Source organism: Hylobates moloch, unplaced genomic scaffold (genome assembly GCF_009828535.3).
Source record: "Hylobates moloch isolate HMO894 unplaced genomic scaffold, HMol_V3 SCAFFOLD_4, whole genome shotgun sequence".
NCBI lineage: Eukaryota > Metazoa > Chordata > Mammalia > Primates > Hylobatidae > Hylobates > Hylobates moloch.
This window is the reverse complement of record NW_026652279.1, coordinates 42,728,835-42,745,951: the sequence shown is the minus strand read 5'-3', so window position 1 is coordinate 42,745,951 and position 17,117 is coordinate 42,728,835. Positions and strand designations below refer to the sequence as shown.

The window sequence follows — 17,117 nt, the reverse complement described above, 5'->3', positions numbered from 1 at the left end:
CACAACCAAACCTAACCCCCTGCCCAGTCATGGCTCTCCTAGAGAGTGGCTATCTCACACACTGGACACAAGTCAGGCACGAACCACAAAGGTACCTGCCAGTATATTCAGGTTCCCTGTAAGAGGGAAACCTGGTCATGAGTTAGACACTTAGGTTAGACTGTCCACCAGGATAAAGAAGTATCACGTAAAGCCACTTTGTAAGCATCTAAGACCATCTCCCTTGGATCCCCATCGGGGCAGAGCTAGAGTTTCTAGCAACTCTCCAGAGAGAGACCTCGATACCAAATTAGAGGAAAATACAACATCTACTGTGCTTCATTCTTAGCCTGCATTTAAAGCCCCCTCCTTTCCTCAAAAACTTAATTGGAACTCTTATGTTTTCTCCTCCATACCCTTTGATAAAATCTTCTCCCAAAAAAAGGAGCTGATAAACTCATTCACTAATAAAATTATTAATGACCACTCCAGAATATAACTGTTTCACATTTAGAAAGATGTAAGAATGGGACAATAAAAAGAAGGACAAAGGGTTTTATCACCAAAACATGCATTTACATAAACCTCATTTTGAATAGAAAAATTAATATTCCTTTTTTAACCCTGTTTCTGTTTCTTCAATAAAATCCTCCCTCCTCCTTAATGATATTAAGGAGGATATCTTAATGAATACCTTAATTCACCGAAAAGGCTTTCTCCTAAAAATGACCCTTCAACAGTTTGTTTCATTTAGTATTCATCTACCAATTTAGTCATATTAATCTACATAGGCTAGATTACGCCTTGACAGCACAATGACAAACTCTCAGCAGTTTTACACAAAGTTTATTTCTTGTCCATACAATGTCCTATATGCATCCAGAAGCTATATTCCAAATGGTGATTTAGAAATTCAGTCTAGTATCACCTTGCAAATCCATCATCTCAACATGCAGCCTCCACAATCCACATGGCAAAGGGCTTTGGGTCATAAATGACACATATCACCTCTACTTACAGTCTACCAGTTAGAATAAGCACATAGCCCCAACATAATTGCAAGGAAGGCAGAAAAAAACAGCTTAAGTCTGGCTCTAAAGATGAAAATAAAACAGGACTAAGTGAACATGTAAGCACTGCCTCTGTCACAATGAGATATTTACTGTATGTATAATTAACTAACATGTGCCTATAGGTCTTTATCTGTATTAACATCTTTGATATTCACAACTAACCCAGGAGATAAGTATTATTAATATCATCTCCAGTTTACAAATAAGGAAACTGAGGTTCAAAGAAGTTGAGTAACTTACCTAAGTGTGTAAGTGGGCTAGCTGAGATTCAAATCTAAGAAATGTGCTCCAGAATATATTATGGCATACGGCTTCTCAAATATACAAGACACACAGTTAAGGACACTGGCCCTCAAATATTTGTAGAGCTGTCATATGAAAGAAGGGTTTAGATGTAGTCTATAAGTCTTAAGAACACAAAATAAAGACATAATACTGAGATTAAAATGTAAGCAGAGTATTTCTGAGTACCTACTATGAGCCAGGCACCATTCTAGATATTGTACATATATCCTATCCAAGCATCAAAACACTTCAAACAAGGTGGGTATTATTATTCCAGTTACACAAATGAGAAAACAGACTCAGAGAGATTAAGTAACTAGACTAGAGTATTAGACAGAGCCAGTATTTAATCCCAAATCAATCTGGTTTCAGAGCCTAAGCAATTTTCCACTATATCTCACTGTTAGTTATTCAATATAGATATAGCAGATGCAAATCCCACTCCATAAATCACAGGGGTAAAAAAAGTAATATAATTCTTTTTATTTTTTTCTATGACTAAACAATTTCAGTTGTGAGTCTCCATTTAGTTGAGAGGCAGAAACTTAATCTTGGCACATTTCCTCTCAGGTCTTTCTGCTTTCTTAGCTTCCATCAGTGGGTGGGGTGAGTCATGGTAGGGGGAAGTCCACTCTAGAATTTATGAAACCTTCCCAGGGAGTTCAAACACAATCCCAGTATCTAGGTTCATTCAACCCCCTACCCAGCTCTCCTTCCTCTTCTAGTCTATAAAATCTTTCTTCTTGACTTTTGTTTTTTCAAATTCAGTTTTATAGCCACACTTAGGCTTTGTAATTTCTGAAATTCAAAAAAAAAAAAAAAAACAAAAAACAGACATTTGCCTCTTTTTTACATCCTGCTGAAGTGTCCTACCCCTCCCCTTATAACCAGAAAAAGTAAAGCCGTCAGAAGGTTGCAGAAAATAACAGGAACAGAAAGCACATTGGTTAATGTATCATGATATCACCATGTTACATAAGGAAGACCCTTCAACAATTAATGTTGCTGAAAATGAAATGAACTATATGAGATCACGAACCTCCCAGTCAATACAAAATGTATCTAAGAAAAGAACTGGCTGGTCATGTAGCTAGGACATTAAAGAGGTTTAAAAGATACATATGAATTGGGGGTAAGGTATAGTGATTGGATCTGGGATGTTTTACCTTCATGGATAGAAAAAAATAGGAAGGGAAGGAGGAAGACAGACAAACTCATAATTTCAAGGGAGCCAGAACAGAATGGCTGATTTTCTATGTAAATTCAAATGAAAGAGGGTAGGAAGAGACAGGTTACCATAAATCTCAATATTGACAAGAAGATAATTAAGGAAAAATATGCATAGAAAGTAAATGAATAAATCAAGAACATCCAAGAATATGATTTCTTAAGATCTCCTGAAATAAAATGAAGTGTACCCTCCACGCTGAGAAAAGAGGAGGGAAGGGTAAGGGAGCAAGGTGAAGGTGTAGAAGATTATCCCAAAAATGCAGTGCTGCAAAAACTGACTGAAAGCTGCCACTCAGTGACACCTTGATTCTGATCTAAAACCACAGAGCCCTTCCAGGAAAGAAAAGGCAGGATGAGTCATGTGAGAAGATAAGAAGTCACTGCCACCGAGGCATTTACATTTATCCCTTCCACAGCCTAAGGAATACATCCTGACTTTTTCTAATAATTTTCTTTAAACTTCTGTCTGAGATCTAATAATGAAATAATAATAATAATAAATTACTTTAAAGCACTCCCAGAGGCATCAAAATATATGCTGAGCCACATTAAAATGCAGCTTGGAGTTATGTAAAGTATCACATTAAAATTTAAAACCCTTCAAAATTCAATCTTGTTTAATTTCAAAGCTATATCTCAAATCAAAAGGCACTATGAGAATTGAAAGAGAAAAGGGAGATAACAAGATTCTATCTCCATTAACGAGAGAATTGAGGTAGGAGGGAAGGGGGGAATCTACTGGATATTTTTAACGGCAGCTTCATTTGTGACATATTCTAAATTTCTATCTCTGTCACAGTGCAAAGACAAAGGGATCATTCTACTTGTTGTTTCTAACGTCACTGTCATCAATGAAAACTAATGTTAAAAATCTGTGTTTCTGGCCTTGACCTCTGTGAAGCCCCAGACCTACCTATCAAACTGCCTGCTGGTCTTCCCTCCCCTTGGATAACATCCCACAAGCAGAACAAATTCAATCTGTCTGAAACTGAATTGATCATCTTTTCCCCAAAATCTGATCTTTATTTGCCATTCCAATTACATATACCCAACAAAAGAACCTAAGAGAGTCACCCTTGACACTTTTTCATCCTTTACAATGAAACTATCACTCATTTTACCTCCTAAATTGGTCTCCTCAATTGGTCTCCTCCTCTTTATCCCTCTGCCATTTGCTCTTTCAGTTTAGCCCCTTATCGTCTCTCCTCTGAACCCCTGGCACCAGCTTCTTGATATGTCTATTCCTCCTTCTCCCTTGTCTTCCTGCAACAAATTCTGAGCACCAGCAACAGAGTGATTCTTAAAAAAATGCAAATTTCATCTTGTCACAACCTCAGTATAGAGCCTTGAAATGAATGGCCCCCATTCTTTGTAGGATATAAATCAAGTTTCTCAGCACGACAAAAACGACTTCCATGGGCTGGCCATTAACAGCTTCCCCTCCTGCCACTTGCCATGTCACAATCTGCAATTAAGCAAGCCTGAACAATTTGCAGTTATGCTTGTTATGCAGCTTCATACTTTATCTTCCCTCATGTACTTCTCTCTGCCTGGAATGTGTGTCCTCTCTTCAAGCAGCCACAATTCAAAAATCCATTGCTTTACCTCCCTGACTTTGTGCCACCCCTCACCCCACTCCCGCTGAATGAGAGCAAGTGCCCTCTACCTTATGTGCAGAGGAACCAGTCATGCCTCTAAAGCACCCATCACATCCCATTTAAATGTCTATTCACTCATCTGTTTTCCTCATTAGACTGTAAATTTCTAAAAGAAGCTGCCTTCTCCACTCACAGTGCCTGATACGTAATAAATGTTCATTGAACTGAATTGAATCTTATTCATTAAGTGCCTCAATTTCTACTTTATACTATCTGTAACATTTTCTGTTAGTTTCTAATATAGGCACAAGTGGGGAATTTATAGTAAATAATAATTTGTATGCTCAATTTAACAGGAAAATGGAAAGGAGCTTTTACTAAAGTGTTCTCCAGGTCAGCAGTGCATGGTGCCAAGTACATACTTTCGCCATGTTATTTAATATGTAATATAGCCATGCATGTTAAGCAGTGGCTATAGTCTGTTTTCACAGAGAAGGAAACTACAGCTTAGAGGGGATAGTAAACCCTTTCAAGATTATCTAGCTGGAAAGGATGGGTTCATATTGAAATACAGGTTTTACATGTATACATTAGTGCTTCTCAGGTAAGAAAGAGAAGAACACAGAAATTGAGCAAAAAGAAAAGGCAATACAAAGAATAAATAAAAGAAAATTTTCTAAGTTCTCCTCCAGTCTCACAACTTCTTCTTTTCTCCACATCCCTCAGCAGAATATGTGACCCTGGGTAATGAGGTCACTCTGAGACCATGGCTGTTGCTTAGAACACAGTGGTAAAGGAGCAGTTCCATAAAGTTAGGATTAATTAGTTTCATTTATCTAGACATCTGTCCACTAAACACTTGCAACCTATCTCACAAACACATGGACCAGGAAAACGTGTGGAATCTCAGGTTAAATCCATCAGCATCCTTACAAATACAACTGGAAGTACTAACCTTCCTAATGGTGCTTCCACATTTTGGTATTTGAGAGATACTATAAAGAGGTACAAGGCTCAGCTCTGCGAATGGAATGCAAAATAGAATGCCTAACTAGAAAAGTGAGGCCAGATAAGTGTGAGGGTTATTTCTTGTGTTCATCCCAGAGGATGAGAACACCTCTCCTCCAGGAAATGGGTGAGGACAAACTGCCTCTCACACGACACTCACACATATTCTAGGCTTAGGGACACTGGGAACAAATGGTGGACATTGAGAACTATGAGCTGGTATGAATCAGGGCTTCAAGCTCAGGAGTAAGGACTAAACCAAGTCCAAAGCCTGACACTTCCAGAAGTCCTGCCTAGTAGTGTGGAGCCATAAAAACAAGCCTGGCCTAGTCAGTGGATGTAATCTAGTCCCAATAAAAATAGCTTCTGCTGCTAAACAATGTTTGGAGTTCATCACTCAGAGAGTTAAAAGGGCTACAATTCAGGGACACCAGGCAAAGACACCAGACACCAACATCAGTAGCCTTGAAAAAGACAAGGAAGAAAAAATGTAGCAGCAATTCACTAGGCACGTGACTTGAGACTTGGCAGGCTGCCTTGGCAGGGCTGGACAGTCTGTGGGCAGAAAATTCACATATTTTTTTCCTGCAGCCAGAAGCCAAGAAGGCACAGACACAGGAATACCAACTCAGATCCTTCATCAAGCTAATAATCAATAAGACCTTCCTAAGGAGAACAATGAACGAATAACCACAACTTTCATCTGTTTTACACATGCATATGACTGATCACCATTACTTCAACTGGGCTTTATTACTTTTACAACCTTAAACAGTTCTGTAATATATTAATTGGATATCAAATATGCAATCAATCCAAGTTTTCTCACCTGATAGGCAGACTGCTAAACAAAGGTCTGAAGCAAAAGCAAGAGACAGAGTTCAGCTCAAGTCAACCAACATTAATAGGGCATGAATTAAGACACTGGGCCAAGAGCAGCTAATACAAAGATGAATAAGGTATCTTTGAGGAAAGTACAGTATGCTGCAGGAGGAAAAAAAAGCAAAGAGAATGTCAATATAATATCCTAATTGCTGGCACAGTATGTACATGATAGTGTATGAAGATCACTAGCCAGGGTTAAAAGACCAAAAGCAAAGCAAGCAAATGTCGATCAACCCCTGTAAGGACTAAAAGGAAGAGTTAAAAAGCTACCCTAGAGATAATTCAGTCTGGATTTCAAATGAGGACACATGTTAAAAAGGGAGTATGACCTGCCCAGAGTCATACAGTTAGTTGCAAAACCTAGGCTGGAACTCAGGTTTCCAGCACTTTCCACCACAGCAGAACGCTTTTCCAAAATCACAGGAAATTGGACAAGTTGCAGGCTTCCGAAGCTGGGAATATGACTTTCAAAAATGCAGATTCTAAAGACATATTGATTAATGATCTTTGATTAATGATCTGTGAATGAGGATGGGGGAAGTGCATGGCAGCTGGCTGTCCTCAGGGTGGGAAACTTGGAGGACAGAATGGCATCTGCATGTGGTTTGTCAGTAAAAGCAAAAAGCTTAAAAAAGCACTGCATTTGTAACTCAAAGCAACTATTTGCTTAAAAAAAACTTGCTTCAGTGGCGCTACTAGTTCTATTCTCCTCTCCTACAGCAAAGAACTGTTTTATCACTTGTGCTAATAATATGGAAATGTCTCCTTCCTGAACTGTGAGGTTTCTCAGAGATCAGCAAAACCAAAGCATGTTACAACATTAATACCTCTACTTCAGACTGAGTTAGAAAGCTCTTTCTCCAGTAGACTTTCACTACGACACCACGAAGTTCTAAGTCCCACATAAACTAAAAGAAAACCCTACCCAAAGAAATGCAAGCCAGTTGTGATTATAGGGTAATAAGACCAACGCTACCCTTAGTTCATTCAACAAACATTTACTGATCAACCCTGTGTCATGAACTATTTTAACTAAGATTTTGAGAGGAGAGAACAAAAGATGGGAAGACAAAACACAAGATCAATCAGACACAACCCTTGTCTAGTGAGGAAAGCAAATACACAAGCAAAGGATTGTAAAATTGTTTGATAAATGTTACAAAGCAATGCTATTCAAAATGTGGCCCTGGACCAGTGCAGACCTGTGAATTGTTGGTTGTTGATCCACAAGAAGATGGCTAAGTACACACGTTAAGAGTAAATATATAGAAAACCTTTATAGCATTTTTTTTTTTTTTTGAGACTGAGTCTCGCTCTGTCACCCAGGCTGGAGTGCAGTGGCACAATCTCAGCTCACTGCAACCTCCGCCTCACGGGTTCACACCATTCTCCTGCCTCAGCCTCCTGAGTAGCTGGGACTGCAGGCGCCCACCACCACACCCGGCTAATTTTTGTATTTTTAGTAGAAGACACAGGGTATCACCGTGTTAGCCAGGATGGTCTTGAACTCCTGACCTCGTGATCCGCCCGCCTCAGCCTCCCAAAGTGCTGAGATTACAGGCGTGAGCCACCACACGCAGCCCCTTTATAGCATTTTAATAGTAATTTTAGGTCTGTTGAAGCTAACAATTTTTTAAATGAGGCTATCTTATGTTTTTTACACTTCATTTTTCTAGTATTTCATTTTTATTATATTGTACAAAATCATCAGCCCAAAAATAGTTTAAGGAGCAATGAATAGAGTGATATAACAGAAGTACTACTTTCTATACTATACTACACAAAACACAGATAAAAAGAAATGGCCTTTGAGATTTAAGAGAGGCTCCAAAGGGGAGATAACTTTTAAGCAGCAAAGGATAAGTAGGGGTTTTCCAGACATATTAAGGAGAAGTATCAGGCAGAGGAAGAGCATCTGCAAAGGCTCGGGGTCATACTAGTGGATGGTATTTTGATAAAAATAAACTTTGAAGCACAGTAATAAACAGTAAAAGTGCAGAAAGTTAGGTTACAAAGAGATTCACAGAGACTGGCATGATTTTACAGTTCAGGCTTTGGACTTTCCCCCAAAATGCAATAGGGATCCACTGAAGAGTTTTATAAGCAAAAGAAGGATATATTTATGTTTTCATTGTTCTGACAGCAGTGTGGTAGACAGATTTGAAAGGGAGAGAGAATAGAGGGAGGGACACGGACCAGTTGTGAACATACTGAAATAACCTAGGTGTGAAGTGAAGAGAACCTGCATTATATCAAGGAAAACAGGCAAGAAAGAATGGCTTAGAGAGATGTTTTGAAAGTATGGATGTATAATGTGCCTTACTTAAGATGGGTCAGAATCTGTAATTAGATAGCTGTTCACTCAATTCAATGAAGTGTCCTGATGATATGAAGGGGAGATCAGTAAACATAAAGATGCTAAGTGAGTGAACTGAGAGATAGGAGATAGACCTGGGAGTGAAATACAAAATTCTAGAAAAATCTTGGGTTTTAATAATCTTACATAGATTCACATTTATATATAAATGGAGAAGAAAAATGGATAAAGAGTTGTAGCCAACACATTTATTTTCTGCATTTTATGTACAGAGCAGTATTGCACACACTATGGAAAACACAAAGGGAAACAATAATAGTCCTTTTCACTGTTTCTAACCCCTGGGCATCTTGAGGGTCTCCACCTAGAAGTTAGTTCTGGGCCACAGAAACCTGATGTATTTATTTCAATAGATTTCAAACCAAGACTCATTTTTTCAACCCAGAGAAATTCTGTGGGTTCAGAGAATCTCTAAAGGGTAAGGGTATGTATATATGTGTAGGTAGGAAGGCAGAGTTCCTTGATTGGAAGAAATGAGTATTTCTTGAAATGTTCCCAAGGAAAATATGAGTCCCTTGGATGAAATCTGTTGAATCAACCAGCTCCTCTGGAATTACCTAGTCTCTAGGGAATGCACAGCCCTCTCGAATCCAATATAAACTCCACAGAGACCCAGAGAATTGCATCTCCTAAAAGTACAGGTCACAGGCTTAGGGAGCCCATAAAACTCACTTAGAAAGAACCAGAAGTGGAAGCACTGGGCAAACGTACACCATTCTTCTGGGAGTATTTTTTTAAATGCAACAGAAAATTAGATGGAGTCAGAAACAATTCAATTATTGTTCCATCACAGATATTCTGTACCCCCACTAACCATAACACATACAGGGAACACCACTTATCATAACATTATTGTTGTGGGCAGGCCCAATATCTATGTTATGGTGGTCTGATCGTGTCTTATGAGGCTCTCATAAGTGCCTACTATATTTCAGGGCACATGATTTTACCAAAGTATATAACAGGCTTAGTTTTATAACAACATCTACTGTATTCTAGTCATGAACTGGGACAAATAAGCCTTTTTGTACTCCACAGCTGCATCTATTCAAGTGAAATACCACAATTAACCTGTGAATTTAATCTAAATATTCAACAAGTATACAAAATTAAATATTAAAAAGTTTAATTTACCTAAAGAGTAATAAGCTTTTAACATAAAATCATCAACTGCCACTTAATTTTCTTTTATAAAAACATTATTAGCCTCTGCTTTTGTAAAATGACCAGGGATATAAGATAAATGCTCACATATAAGAGAACAGAACATAAAATTGTCTCCTAAGAGCATTAACTACCATTTTTTTAATTTAGAAAATGAACAAATTCTCAATCAGTGCCTACCATCTGCAAGACACTATTGGGAATCAATGGAAAACAAAATGATCTAATTATCCACAAGGTCTGGAAAAGATACAGAACAGAATCACTTAATACCACCAGTGTATGGAGGTAAGCAAGGAGAAGCTCTCCATTCAGTCTCCAAGATCCTCTGCTAGTCCCGTACAATGCACCAGCATGGAAAGTGATGAATAAGCTTCATTGATAATAGTGACTACGTCACAGCTGGCTGAACATTCAGTCCACAAACAGAAGGCCTCTGTATTTGCTCGAATCAACCATAGGAAAGTTTTAGCAAAAAGACTGTTATATTCAAATGGAAATCAGTACTTTCCAGCAAGAATAGACAATTAGTAATTCCTTTAACTGGCACTAAAAGGAAGAACAGAGAAATGTACCAAAAATTATCACAAACAACCTATATTCCAAAATGTGAAACAAATAAGAAAGATTACTATTGTTAGCATTTTGAAAAACTCATGTACCAGACATAAGGTAAGTCTGGATGTTATGAGTCTCCCAGTTATCAACTTATACTGATAAATTTTACCCAACTACTCTCCCTTTGTAAATTTCTTATCACATAAAGTTTAAACTGTAGTCCAAGATTTCAGCACATGGTTAATTTAGATGGCATTATTTAAACATTTAGCAAAAAGTGCAAAGTCTGTTTATACAACATTTGAATCTACATTTTAAAAGTGTTTATTCACCAGATTAACAGATTCTTGCAAATACCTCTTCAAGAGTAGCAGGGCACATAATCACCAACCTCACTTCAATCTCCAAGCACACACACAATTATGGCCTATCTGACTTATGGATCTGGTTTTATGAATCTGATCCTGCGACTATAGAAGTTTGCAGGCCCTTAATTAAGTTACAATTATTCCATGGCTACCTTGGTGTTGAAAAACACAAAGGTCAAGGAAATAGGCAAATGAAATTTCACCGGAGTTGAAGCAATATATTTCCTAGATATAATGTCAAAAGCACAAGTGATAAAAGAAAAAATTGAGGTTCAACTTTATGAAAATTAAGAATTTTGGTGTTTCAAATGTGACACTACCGAAAAAGTGAAAAGAGCGCCAACAGAATGGAAGTCATACACAAGGGATTTGTATCCAGCATAAATAAAGAATCTTAAAATTCAGTAATAAAAAGACAAATAAAGGTCAGGTGCATCACATCTAGAATACTAGCACCTTGGGAGGCCAAGGCAGGAGAATTGCTTGAAGCCAAGAGTTCAAGACCAGCCTACGGAAAATAGCAAGGCCCTGTCTCTACAAAAAATTTAAAAATTAGCTGGGCATGGTGGCACATACCTGTAGTCCCAGCTACTCACAGTAGGCTGATGTGGGAGGATCACTTGAGTCCAGGAGTTCAAGGATGCAGTGAGCTTTTTTTTTTTTTAATTATACTTTAAGTTTTAGGGTACATGTGCACAATGTGCAGCTTTGTTACATATGTATACATGTGCCATGTTGTGAGCTTTGATGGTGCCACTGCACTCCAGCCTGGGCAACAGAGCAAGATCCCAATAAAGTAAGTAAATAAGTAAATAAACAGGCAAAGACATGAAATGATGTCCAGTATCATTAATCATTATAAAAATGCAAAACCACGAGATACTATTTCAAATCCATTAGAATGGCTACAATTAAAAGACAGTAACAAGTGTTAACAAGGATATGGAGAAACTGGAGCTTTCAGACTATTCTATGGAGAATGTAAAAGAGTGCAGTCACTTTGGAAAACAGTTTGGTGATTAAACAGAGTTGCCAATTATGTAATTACTAAGCAATCCACCTTTAGTTATATATGCAAGATAAATAAAAATATATCACATAAAAACTTTTACCTATATTTATAGAATGTGTTCACAGCACGATAGCCAAAAAGTAGCAACAACCCAAATGTCCATCAACTGATGAATGAAAAAATAAAAAGTTATATATCCATACATGTAATATTATTCAGCAATAAAAAGGAATAAAGTAGTGATAAACACTAAAACATGGATGAACCTCGAAAACATTATATAAAGTGAAAGAAGCCAGTCACAAAAGACCACATATGGCATGATTACATTGATACGAAATGTTCAGAAAAGGCAAGTCTATATAGACAGAAAGTAGATTAGAGGTTTCCAAGGACTGAGAGAGGGTGCAAGGGCGTGGGAAGTGAATACTAATGGGTACAAGTTTTCTTTCTGGAGAGTGATGGAAATGTTCTCAAATTAGATAATGGTGGCTGCATAAATTTTTTAAACATACTGCAAACAATCAAATTGTCACTTTACATTGGTAAATGTTGCGGTATATAAATTATATGTCAATAAAATAGTTTTGCATTGTGCCAAACTGCAAACCTTTTCACACTTCTGAAAGCAGTCCCTCAAGCTACCTGATATCTGATGGGGCAAGGTACATATGAAGTAGAGCAATTATTCTCCTATCAATCTGTGTCTATATCTCAAGCATTAATCTAGAGTTGGACTGGCTCTGGGGGCACCAGAGAACTCAATGTATACATTCTAAACATTATGAATTCCTAAGAATTACTGAAGTCTAGCAGCACCTACTGCCAATTTTGGTTCCATTTACTTCAGTAAACATTGATTGAGACCCATAATTGGCTAAGGACTATCTCTAGAATACAAAGACAAAAGAAATAGTGGGGCTAGGCACAGTGGCTCATGCCTGTAACCCCAGCACTTTGGGTGGCTGAGGCAGGAGAATCCCTTGAGCCCAGGAGTTTGAGACCAGCTGGGGCAACACAGCGAGTCCTCATCTCTACCAGAAATAAACAAAATTAGCCAGGTGTGGTGGCACACAACTATAGTCCCAGCTACTCAGGAGGCTGAGATGGGAGGATCACTTAAGCCTGGGAGGTTGAGCCTGCAGTGATTCAAGATCGCACCACTGCACTCCAGCCTAGACCTTGTCGAGAGAGAAGAGACAAGACGAGAAGAGGAAAATAGTGGGCCTAATACCCAAGGAGTTCACCGCTTGTTAAGTCTAAGACAGATATATATGCACATGGTTCCAGTTCAGTATACCGTGTGCAAACTACAGGAATAAGCATGGGGGCAGAGAAATAGTACAGAGAAGGGAGTATTTAATTTTATCTCAATATGACCCACAAAGGTTTCACAGAAATAAGAATACCTCAGCAGGGCTTTAAAGGATTGGTAGACAGGAGAGGAATGGTACAGGGAAGAACGTGGAGGAAGGAAAGCAGGCCACACTCAAGGCAATGAAAAGGGGTTATGTAATAGAAAAGCGGCTTGAAGGGCTGAAAGAAATTTGGAAACAAAATTCAGGGTCATGCAAAAAATCTCAGAAGATGAGTTTGGGGAATTAAGCTAGACTATAGATATGCTACAAATTTCAAACCTTATCCTAAGGCAACAGTGAGGCTTTGAAGGGTTTTAAGCAGATGAATGAAATTATCAGATTTATTCTAGAAATATCATCCTAGACAATCATTTGCAGAATGACGATTCACTAGAACAAGGGTTCTCCAGGTTTTATTTACCTAAGTAATCACTTTTAATGTGCTTTCAAATGCAATGTTACATAGTAACCCGAGACGAAAGAAAGCAAAAAGCAAATCACTTCTGGTTGAAACACTGGAAGGCCTGGAGCTCTGTACAGGCAATGACCACCGTTTAGCCCCCACAACTGAAGAACCCCGACAGCTCAGCAGAAGATGGTGTGGAAATTTTTGAACTAAAGAGAGGTATTAATAATAATGGAAGACTGGAGATTAATTAAGAAGCTAGTTTAACAGTCCAGGGTAAAATCATCAGTACCTAAAAAGACAAAGAAAAGAGAGTCCAGAAAGCTCTAAACAAAAACAATTGACAGAATTTCAAGAATGACTAGATGTAGCAGAAGAATGAAGACAGAATCAAGGATGACTTCCAGGCTTATGGTTTGCTTGCTTGTTTGTTTGTTTGTTTGTTTATTTTTGAGACAGAGTCTCGCTCTGTTGCCCAAGCTGGAATGCAATGGCACAATCTCAGCTCACTGAAACCTCTGCCTCCTGGGTTCAAGCAATTCTCCTGCCTCAGCCTCCTGAGTAGCTGGGACTACAGGCGCCCGCCACCACACCCGGCTAATTTTTTTTTTATTTTTAGTAGACAGGGTTTCACTGTGTTAGCCAGGATGGTCTCAATCTGACCTCGTGATCCGCCCACCTTGGCCTCCCAAAGTGCTGGGATTACAGGCGTGAGCCACTGCACCTGGTTAATTTTTTGTATTTTTAGTATAGACAGAGTTTCACCATGTTAGCCAAGCTGGTCTCAAACTCCTGATCTCAGGTGATCCACCTGCCTCAGCCTCCCAAAGTGCTGGGATTATAGGTGTGAGCCACCACGCCTGGACAGCAAGCAGGTTATCGTTTAGGTGAAGGGAAATGACTCTGTTGATAAAATGGACAGGGCCACTTGGCTTACCTAAAGATACTTCAAACTTAGTAATTCCCAAAATTGAACTCTCTTGCCCCTCGTCAAACCTGTTAGCGTTAGCAGTGTTCGCAGTTTCATATCTCAGTACATGGCACCAGATTATGCTGGTGCTTGAGATAGAAGGCTCAGAATCACCTTTGATAGCTACTCCCACGCATTCCATACATTAAGTCCATCACCAAGTGTCACTGATTCTAATTTCAAAATTTGTTTCATTTATCCACCGCTTCCATCACCACTGCTACCACGCTACTTCCATGCCACCATCATCTTACACCTTGATTTCTACAACAGCCTCTTAAATCCAGTTTCCTTGCTACCATCCTTGACTCACTCCAAACCATTCTACACATAACAATGAGCTTTATAAACCATAAAACCCTTCTGTGGATTCCCATTGCACTTTAAAGCCAAAGAACATGTCTTGATTTTTTTTTTTTTTTTTTTTTTTTTTGAGTCTCACTCTGTCACCCAGGCTGGAGTGCAGTGGTGCGATCTCGGCTCACTGCAACCTCTGCCTCCCAGGTTCACGCCATTCTCCTGCCTCAGCCTCCTGAGTAGCTGGGACCACAGGTGCTTGCCACCACGCCTGGCTAATTTTTCGTATTTTAGTAGAGACCGGGTTTCAACATGTAAGTCAGGGTGATCTCGATCTCCTGACCTCGTGATCCGCCTGCCTCGGCCTCCCCAAGTGCTGGGATTACAGGCATGAGCCACCGCGCCTGGCCGAGAACATGTCTTGTTTTATTCATCTTGGGACACTCAGTGCCTAGTACACTGTAGACAATAAATATTTTTTAAAAGAATAAAAAAGAAAGGATCAGGCCTGGAGTAAGAGATGATGAGTTTTGTTTCAGGATTCTTGGGTTTGAAGTGTCTATGGGATGTGCAAGGGGTGACCGTATGGCAACTGGTAGTAGGAGCCTGAATCCAAACTGACATTTGGCCTCACTATTTCAGAGCTAAACAGTAGTAGAAGCCTGAATCCAAACTGACATTTGGCCTCACTATTTCAGGACTAAATAAGTAGAGTCATCTACAGTAAACAGGACTAAGACTATTTTAGATAATCATAAACTAAGTTAACAAAGCTTGAAGCAAGCTCAGCTTCTTAGAAAGATTAAAGTGTCTCTCTAATCTGGAATTCTGCGGCTCTGGGTCAGGTCTAGGTCAGCATTTCAAGGACCACAGAAACCAGTGACCCAGCACTAGATTTGTGGTGGAATCTTCACAGAAGCTATTTGGCAGCAAAGCCTGTGATTTGCCCACTTTTTTCAAACTATTTTCACAACACCTCTGCCGCCCCCCCAACCACACCACCCGCCTCCCCCCGCTCCCTGATGTCCTCACCAATTTCCAAATGACTTCTCTATTAGTTAATCATGAACCTTACCTGACTCTCAGACAGCACATCTGGGGTGGTGCCTAGAAGCCTGTATTCTGACAACTACACCAGGCAATTTCTCAGTCTGGGGAAAGTTAACAGTTTAGAGAACGTATGCAAAAGTTACCTTCATTCCTCTCTTCTATTGACCCTAGATAGCTGCCTTAGGACGTTACTGTTACGAGGACTTTCAAACAATCATAAAATTGTAATTTATTGCAGATTTCCTATAGTACTACACAAAAATATTTAATATAATGTACTGTTCACGGCAAACGCTAAGAACTTCAGCTTTCTAACAAGTAACCATTACTTTTCCAAAGACACATGTAAGAGACACTGATTATAATATCCAATATCCCTTTTCCTCCTTAATTTCCACCAACATCAGTGTTTAACTACTGTATACAAACCCTTCAAGTTCGGTAAGCTGGCAATGGCACCTCTATTTTGATTTTTAAGTCAATATATAAAATAATAATGTATTTTCTTTTAAAACAGAGCTTCTGAGAACCTCTGCCTACATATCCAGGGAATGTGTACAACAGTAAGTGTCAGATGAGTTGGCTTATGATCTAATCATTTGGTTTATTATTCAGGTGATCAGAGGTGACAGCCTGGTAACTGTGTCAATCCTAAGGTTTTACACTGATTTATTCTTGGTTTTAAATCAATTGTTTTATATCTATAAAGGACTACTGGTTAAATACAAGAAATATTAGAATTGTTGAAGTCAATAAGGAACATAAATGTTAAATCCTGAAACTTCAACTCAAGATCACTTTTACCAGCCTTGTATATTGCATTATCTGATCAAATTTCTTAAGACTTAAAATGTCTCCAATACTTCAACATCCATTGGGGGAGAAAAAGAAAAAATGAAAACGCAGCAAACATAACATCAAACTGACTTCTTTCATTTACAGTGAATAAGTATTATCTGCACCCACAAAGTATTATTTGCACAAAAAAAAAAAAAAAAGTTTGCAAATAGCAGTTTCAAATATGTCATATTTTACTGTATTTTAAAAGAAAGCTCCAAAACTATTTTTTATAAATAAGGAGAAAATACAAGACTTTCAACTGCTGGGTGACAGACTAAGGTTTTTATTTATGTTTGATCCCTCAATATAACCTTAAATTTCAATCTGCCCTTTAATCTACACTCATTCCCGAAAGCATGTGATTTTCAAAGTTGACAAATGGTATCTATTTTATGCGGTCAAATTAAGCAACCTTTACATTGCAAAACAGTATGTACAAAGCTATTCATTTTGGCATTGTTTATAATAGTAAAACAGTGGAAACCATCTAAGTATTCATCAATACAGGGTGCAAGTTATGTTACATCCATACAATGAAATGTTATAAAGACATTTTTTAATAATAAGGAAATGGGTATAACTGTGCTATTACTTGTGTAGGAAATGGGGGTGTACTGGGGAATATGTAAATATATTAGACTGTGTATGGGTAATATAAC

The 17,117-nt window shown here is 38.5% G+C and overlaps 1 protein-coding gene across 4 annotated transcripts in view; it reads right to left on the bottom strand.

Annotated features, from left to right (window-relative positions):
• Window positions 1-17,117, bottom strand: part of IGSF11 (immunoglobulin superfamily member 11) — a 225,055-nt gene that overhangs the window by 81,671 nt on the left and 126,267 nt on the right. The window lies entirely within an intron of this gene.